This window comes from Mustelus asterias, unplaced genomic scaffold (assembly GCF_964213995.1).
Source record: "Mustelus asterias unplaced genomic scaffold, sMusAst1.hap1.1 HAP1_SCAFFOLD_3295, whole genome shotgun sequence".
Classification (NCBI taxonomy): domain Eukaryota; kingdom Metazoa; phylum Chordata; class Chondrichthyes; order Carcharhiniformes; family Triakidae; genus Mustelus; species Mustelus asterias.
In genome coordinates, this window is record NW_027593240.1 from 28,080 (window position 1) to 35,995 (window position 7,916).

Here is a 7,916-nt window from a genome sequence, read left to right on the forward strand (position 1 = left end):
GTCCGTCCGTCCCCCGGTTCCGTCCGTCCCCCGGTTCCGTCCGTCCGTCCCCCGGTTCCGTCCGTCCGTCCCCCGGTTCCGTCCGTCCGTCCCCCGGTTCCGTCCGTCCGTCCCCCGGTTCCGTCCGTCCGTCCCCCGGTTCCGTCCGTCCGTCCCCCGGTTCCGTCCGTCCGTCCCCCGGTTCCGTCCGTCCGTCCCCCGGTTCCGTCCGTCCGTCCGTCCGTCCCCCGGTTCCGTCCGTCCGTCCGTCCCCCGGTTCCGTCCGTCCGTCCCCCGGTTCCGTCCGTCCGTCCCCCGGTTCCGTCCGTCCGTCCCCCGGTTCCGTCCGTCCGTCCGTCCCCCGGTTCCGTCCGTCCGTCCGTCCCCCGGTTCCGTCCGTCCGTCCGTCCGTCCCCCGGTTCCGTCCGTCCGTCCCCCGGTTCCGTCCGTCCGTCCGTCCCCCGGTTCCGTCCGTCCGTCCGTTCCCCGGTTCCGTCCGTCCGTCCGTCCCCCGGTTCCGTCCGTCCGTCCGTCCCCCGGTTCCGTCCGTCCGTCCGTCCCCCGGTTCCGTCCGTCCGTCCGTCCCCCGGTTCCGTCCGTCCGTCCGTCCCCCGGTTCCGTCCGTCCGTCCCCCGGTTCCGTCCGTCCGTCCGTCCCCCGGTTCCGTCCGTCCGTCCCCCGGTTCCGTCCGTCCGTCCCCCGGTTCCGTCCGTCCGTCCCCCGGTTCCGTCCGTCCGTCCGTCCCCCGGTTCCGTCCGTCCGTCCCCCGGTTCCGTCCGTCCGTCCCCCGGTTCCGTCCGTCCGTCCCCCGGTTCCGTCCGTCCGTCCCCCGGTTCCGTCCGTCCGTCCCCCGGTTCCGTCCGTCCGTCCCCCGGTTCCGTCCGTCCCCCGGTTCCGTCCGTCCGTCCCCCGGTTCCGTCCGTCCCCCGGTTCCGTCCGTCCGTCCCCTGGTTCCGTCCGTCCGTCCCCCGGTTCCGTCCGTCCGTCCGTCCCCCGGTTCCGTCCGTCCGTCCGTCCCCCGGTTCCGTCCGTCCGTCCGTCCCCCGGTTCCGTCCGTCCGTCCGTCCCCCGGTTCCGTCCGTCCGTCCCCCGGTTCCGTCCGTCCCCCGGTTCCGTCCGTCCGTCCCCCGGTTCCGTCCGTCCGTCCGTCCCCCGGTTCCGTCCGTCCGTCCCCCGGTTCCGTCCGTCCGTCCCCCGGTTCCGTCCGTCCGTCCCCCGGTTCCGTCCGTCCGTCCCCCGGTTCCGTCCGTCCGTCCGTCCCCCGGTTCCGTCCGTCCGTCCCCCGGTTCCGTCCGTCCGTCCCCCTGTTCCGTCCGTCCGTCCGTCCCCCTGTTCCGTCCGTCCGTCCGTCCCCCTGTTCCGTCCGTCCGTCCGTCCCCCTGTTCCGTCCGTCCGTCCCCCGGTTCCGTCCGTCCGTCCCCCGGTTCCGTCCGTCCGTCCGTCCCCCGGTTCCGTCCGTCCGTCCGTCCCCCGGTTCCGTCCGTCCGTCCCCCGGTTCCGTCCGTCCGTCCCCCGGTTCCGTCCGTCCGTCCGTCCCCCAGTTCCTTCCGTCCGTCCGTCCCCCGGTTCCGTCCGTCCCCCGGTTCCGTCCGTCCGTCCGTCCCCCGGTTCCGTCCGTCCCCCGGTTCCGTCCGTCCGTCCGTCCCCCGGTTCCGTCCGTCCGTCCGTCCCCCGGTTCCGCCCGCCCGCCCGTCCGTCCCCCGGTTCCGCCCGTCCGTCCCCCGGTTCCGTCCGTCCGTCCGTCCCCCGGTTCCGTCCGTCCCCCGGTTCCGTCCGTCCGTCCCCCGGTTCCGTCCGTCCGTCCCCCGGTTCCGTCCGTCCGTCCGTCCCCCGGTTCCGTCCGTCAGTCCGTCCCCCGGTTCCGTCCGTCCGTCCCCCGGTTCCGTCCGTCCGTCCGTCCCCCGGTTCCGTCCGTCCGTCCGTCCCCCGGTTCCGTCCGTCCGTCCCCCGGTTCCGTCCGTCCGTCCGTCCCCCGGTTCCGTCCGTCCGTCCGTCCCCCGGTTCCGTCCGTCCCCCGGTTCCGTCCGTCCGTCCCCCGGTTCCGTCCGTCCGTCCCCCGGTTCCGTCCGTCCGTCCGTCCCCCGGTTCCGTCCGTCCGTCCGTCCCCCGGTTCCGTCCGTCCCCCGGTTCCGTCCGTCCGTCCCCCGGTTCCGTCCGTCCGTCCCCCGGTTCCGTCCGTCCGTCCCCCGGTTCCGTCCGTCCGTCCCCCGGTTCCGTCCGTCCGTCCCCCGGTTCCGTCCGTCCGTCCGTCCCCCGGTTCCGTCCGTCCGTCCCCCGGTTCCGTCCGTCCGTCCCCCGGTTCCGTCCGTCCGTCCCCCGGTTCCGTCCGTCCGTCCCCCGGTTCCGTCCGTCCGTCCCCCGGTTCCGCCCGTCCGTCCCCCGGTTCCGCCCGTCCGTCCCCCGGTTCCGCCCGTCCGTCCCCCGGTTCCGCCCGTCCGTCCCCCGGTTCCGCCCGTCCGTCCCCCGGTTCCGCCCGTCCGTCCCCCGGTTCCGCCCGTCCGTCCCCCGGTTCCGCCCGTCCGTCCCCCGGTTCCGCCCGTCCGTCCCCCGGTTCCGTCCGTCCGTCCCCCGGTTCCGTCCGTCCGTCCCCCGGTTCCGTCCGTCCGTCCGTCCGTCCCCCGGTTCCGTCCGTCCGTCCCCCGGTTCCGTCCGTCCGTCCCCCGGTTCCGTCCGTCCGTCCCCCGGTTCCGTCCGTCCGTCCCCCGGTTCCGTCCGTCCGTCCGTCCCCCGGTTCCGTCCGTCCGTCCCCCGGTTCCGTCCGTCCGTCCCCCGGTTCCGTCCGTCCGTCCCCCGGTTCCGTCCGTCCGTCCGTCCCCCGTTTCCGTCCGTCCGTCCGTCCCCCGGTTCCGTCCGTCCGTCCGTCCCCCGGTTCCGTCCGTCCGTCCGTCCCCCGGTTCCGTCCGTCCGTCCGTCCCCCGGTTCCGTCCGTCCGTCCGTCCCCCGGTTCCGTCCGTCCGTCCGTCCCCCGGTTCCGTCCGTCCCCCGGTTCCGTCCGTCCGTCCCCCGGTTCCGTCCGTCCGTCCCCCGGTTCCGTCCGTCCGTCCGTCCCCCGGTTCCGTCCGTCCGTCCCCCGGTTCCGTCCGTCCGTCCCCCGGTTCCGTCCGTCCGTCCCCCGGTTCCGTCCGTCCGTCCCCCGGTTCCGTCCGTCCGTCCCCCGGTTCCGTCCGTCCGTCACCCGGTTCCGTCCGTCCGTCCCCCGGTTCCGTCCGTCCCCCGGTTCCGTCCGTCCCCCGGTTCCGTCCGTCCGTCCGTCCCCCTGTTCCGTCCGTCCGTCCGTCCGTCCCCCGGTTCCGTCCGTCCCCCGGTTCCGTCCGTCCGTCCGTCCCCCGGTTCCGTCCGTCCGTCCCCCGGTTCCGTCCGTCCGTCCCCCGGTTCCGTCCGTCCGTCCGTCCCCCGGGTCCGTCCGTCCGTCCGTCCCCCGGTTCCGTCCGTCCGTCCGTCCCCCGGTTCCGTCCGTCCGTCCGTCCCCCGGTTCCGTCCGTCCCCCGGTTCCGTCCGTCCGTCCCCCGGTTCCGTCCGTCCGTCCCCCGGTTCCGTCCGTCCCCCGGTTCCGTCCGTCCCCCGGTTCCGTCCGTCCGTCCCCCGGTTCCGTCCGTCCCCCGGTTCCGTCCGTCCGTCCGTCCCCCGGTTCCGTCCGTCCGTCCCCCCTTTCCGTCCGTCCGTCCGTCCCCCGGTTCCGTCCGTCCGTCCCCCGGTTCCGTCCGTCCGTCCCCCGGTTCCGTCCGTCCGTCCCCCGGTTCCGTCCGTCCGTCCCCCGGTTCCGTCCGTCCGTCCCCCGGTTCCGTCCGTCCCCCGGTTCCGTCCGTCCGTCCCCCGGTTCCGTCCGTCCGTCCGTCCCCCGGTTCCGTCCGTCCGTCCCCCGGTTCCGTCCGTCCGTCCGTCCCCCGGTTCCGTCCGTCCGTCCCCCGGTTCCGTCCGTCCGTCCCCCGGTTCCGTCCGTCCGTCCCCCGGTTCCGTCCGTCCGTCCCCCGGTTCCGTCCGTCCGTCCCCCGGGTCCGTCCGTCCGTCCGTCCCCCGGTTCCGTCCATCCGTCCGTCCCCCGGTTCCGTCCGTCCGTCCCCCGGTTCCGTCCGTCCGTCCGTCCCCCGGTTCCGTCCGTCCGTCCGTCCGTCCCCCGGTTCCGTCCGTCCGTCCCCCGGTTCCGTCCGTCCGTCCCCCGGTTCCGTCCGTCCGTCCCCCGGTTCCGTCCGTCCGTCCCCCGGTTCCGTCCATCCGTCCGTCCCCCGGTTCCGTCCGTCCGTCCCCCGGTTCCGTCCGTCCGTCCGTCCCCCGGTTCCGTCCGTCCCCCGGTTCCGTCCGTCCGTCCCCCGGTTCCGTCCGTCCGTCCCCCGGTTCCGTCCGTCCGTCCGTCCCCCGGTTCCGTCCGTCCGTCCGTCCCCCGGTCCCGTCCGTCCGTCCCCCGGTCCCGTCCGTCCGTCCCCCGGTCCCGTCCGTCCGTCCCCCGGTTCCGTCCGTCCGTCCCCCGGTTCCGTCCGTCCGTCCCCCGGTTCCGTCCGTCCGTCCCCCGGTTCCGTCCGTCCGTCCCCCGGTTCCGTCCGTCCGTCCCCCGGTTCCGTCCGTCCGTCCCCCGGTTCCGTCCGTCCGTCCCCCGGTTCCGTCCGTCCGTCCCCCGGTTCCGTCCGTCCGTCCCCCGGTTCCGTCCGTCCGTCCCCCGGTTCCGTCCGTCCGTCCCCCGGTTCCGTCCGTCCGTCCCCCGGTTCCGTCCGTCCGTCCCCCGGTTCCGTCCGTCCGTCCCCCGGTTCCGTCCGTCCGTCCCCCGGTTCCGTCCGTCCGTCCCCCGGTTCCGTCCGTCCGTCCCCCGGTTCTGTCCGTCCCCCGGTTCCGTCCGTCCGTCCGTCCCCCGGTTCCGTCCGTCCGTCCCCCGGTTCCGTCCGTCCGTCCGTCCCCCGGTTCCGTCCGTCCGTCCGTCCCCCGGTTCCGTCCGTCCGTCCGTCCCCCGGTTCCGTCCGTCCGTCCCCCGGTTCCGTCCGTCCGTCCGTCCCCCGGTTCCGTCCGTCCCCCGGTTCCGTCCGTCCGTCCGTCCCCCGGTTCCGTCCGTCCGTCCGTCCCCCGGTTCCGTCCGTCCGTCCGTCCCCCGGTTCCGTCCGTCCGTCCGTCCCCCGGTTCCGTCCGTCCGTCCGTCCCCCGGTTCCGTCCGTCCGTCCGTCCCCCGGTTCCGTCCGTCCGTCCGTCCCCCGGTTCCGTCCGTCCGTCCGTCCCCCGGTTCCGTCCGTCCGTCCCCCGGTTCCGTCCGTCCGTCCCCCGGTTCCGTCCGTCCGTCCGTCCCCCGGTTCCGTCCGTCCGTCCGTCCCCCGGTTCCGTCCGTCCGTCCGTCCCCCGGTTCCGTCCGTCCGTCCCCCGGTTCCGTCCGTCCCCCGGTTCCGTCCGTCCCCCGGTTCCGTCCGTCCGTCCCCCGGTTCCGTCCGTCCGTCCCCCGGTTCCGTCCGTCCGTCCCCCGGTTCCGTCCGTCCGTCCCCCGGTTCCGTCCGTCCCCCGGTTCCGTCCGTCCGTCCGTCCCCCGGTTCCGTCCGTCCGTCCCCCTTTCCGTCCGTCCGTCCGTCCCCCGGTTCCGTCCGTCCGTCCCCCGGTTCCGTCCGTCCGTCCCCCCGTTCCGTCCGTCCGTCCCCCGGTTCCGTCCGTCCGTCCCCCGGTTCCGTCCGTCCCCCGGTTCCGTCCGTCCGTCCCCCGGTTCCGTCCGTCCGTCCGTCCCCCGGTTCCGTCCGTCCGTCCATCCCCCGGTTCCGTCCGTCCGTCCCCCGGTTCCGTCCGTCCGTCCGTCCCCCGGTTCCGTCCGTCCGTCCCCCGGTTCCGTCCGTCCGTCCCCCGGTTCCGTCCGTCCGTCCCCCGGTTCCGTCCGTCCGTCCCCCGGTTCCGTCCGTCCGTCCCCCGGTTCCGTCCATCCGTCCGTCCCCCGGTTCCGTCCGTCCGTCCCCCGGTTCCGTCCGTCCGTCCGTCCCCCGGTTCCGTCCGTCCGTCCGTCCGTCCGTCCGTCCCCCGGTTCCGTCCGTCCGTCCCCCGGTTCCGTCCGTCCGTCCCCCGGTTCCGTCCGTCCGTCCCCCGGTTCCGTCCGTCCGTCCCCCGGTTCCGTCCATCGTCCGTCCCCCGGTTCCGTCCGTCCGTCCCCCGGTTCCGTCCGTCCGTCCGTCCCCCGGTTCCGTCCGTCCCCCGGTTCCGTCCGTCCGTCCCCCGGTTCCGTCCGTCCGTCCGTCCCCCGGTTCCGTCCGTCCGTCCGTCCCCCGGTTCCGTCCGTCCGTCCGTCCCCCGGTTCCGTCCGTCCGTCCCCCGGTTCCGTCCGTCCGTCCCCCGGTTCCGTCCGTCCGTCCCCCGGTTCCGTCCGTCCGTCCCCCGGTTCCGTCCGTCCGTCCCCCGGTTCCGTCCGTCCGTCCCCCGGTTCCGTCCGTCCGTCCCCCGGTTCCGTCCGTCCGTCCCCCGGTTCCGTCCGTCCGTCCCCCGGTTCCGTCCGTCCGTCCCCCGGTTCCGTCCGTCCGTCCCCCGGTTCCGTCCGTCCGTCCCCCGGTTCCGTCCGTCCGTCCCCCGGTTCCGTCCGTCCGTCCCCCGGTTCCGTCCGTCCGTCCCCCGGTTCCGTCCGTCCGTCCCCGGTTCCGTCCGTCCGTCCCCCGGTTCCGTCCGTCCGTCCCCCGGTTCTGTCCGTCCCCCGGTTCCGTCCGTCCGTCCGTCCCCCGGTTCCGTCCGTCCGTCCCCCGGTTCCGTCCGTCCGTCCCCCGGTTCCGTCCGTCCGTCCCCCGGTTCCGTCCGTCCGTCCCCCGGTTCCGTCCGTCCGTCCCCCGGTTCTGTCCGTCCCCCGGTTCCGTCCGTCCGTCCGTCCCCCGGTTCCGTCCGTCCGTCCCCCGGTTCCGTCCGTCCGTCCGTCCCCCGGTTCCGTCCGTCCGTCCCCCGGTTCCGTCCGTCCCCCGGTTCCGTCCGTCCCCCGGTTCCGTCCGTCCGTCCGTCCCCCGGTTCCGTCCGTCCGTCCGTCCCCCGGTTCCGTCCGTCCGTCCGTCCCCCGGTTCCGTCCGTCCCCCGGTTCCGTCCGTCCGTCCGTCCCCCGGTTCCGTCCGTCCGTCCGTCCCCCGGTTCCGTCCGTCCGTCCGTCCCCCGGTTCCGTCCGTCCGTCCGTCCCCCGGTTCCGTCCGTCCGTCCGTCCCCCGGTTCCGTCCGTCCGTCCGTCCCCCGGTTCCGTCCGTCCGTCCCCCGGTTCCGTCCGTCCGTCCGTCCCCCGGTTCCGTCCGTCCGTCCGTCCCCCGGTTCCGTCCGTCCGTCCGTCCCCCGGTTCCGTCCGTCCGTCCGTCCCCCGGTTCCGTCCGTCCGTCCGTCCCCCGGTTCCGTCCGTCCGTCCCCCGGTTCCGTCCGTCCGTCCGTCCCCCGGTTCCGTCCGTCCGTCCGTCCCCCGGTTCCGTCCGTCCGTCCGTCCCCCGGTTCCGTCCGTCCGTCCGTCCGTCCCCCGGTTCCGTCCGTCCGTCCCCCGGTTCCGTCCGTCCCCCGGTTCCGTCCGTCCGTCCGTCCCCCGGTTCCGTCCGTCCCCCGGTTCCGTCCGTCCGTCCCCCGGTTCCGTCCGTCCGTCCGTCCCCCGGTTCCGTCCGTCCGTCCGTCCCCCGGTTCCGTCCGTCCGTCCGTCCCCCGGTTCCGTCCGTCCGTCCGTCCCCCGGTTCCGTCCGTCCGTCCCCCGGTTCCGTCCGTCCGTCCCCCGGTTCCGTCCGTCCGTCCGTCCCCCGGTTCCGTCCGTCCGTCCGTCCCCCGGTTCCGTCCGTCCGTCCGTCCCCCGGTTCCGTCCGTCCGTCCGTCCCCCGGTTCCGTCCGTCCGTCCGTCCCCCGGTTCCGTCCGTCCGTCCGTCCCCCGGTTCCGTCCGTCCGTCCGTCCCCCGGTTCCGTCCGTCCGTCCGTCCCCCGGTTCCGTCCGTCCGTCCGTCCCCCGGTTCCGTCCGTCCGTCCCCCGGTTCCGTCCGTCCGTCCGTCCCCCG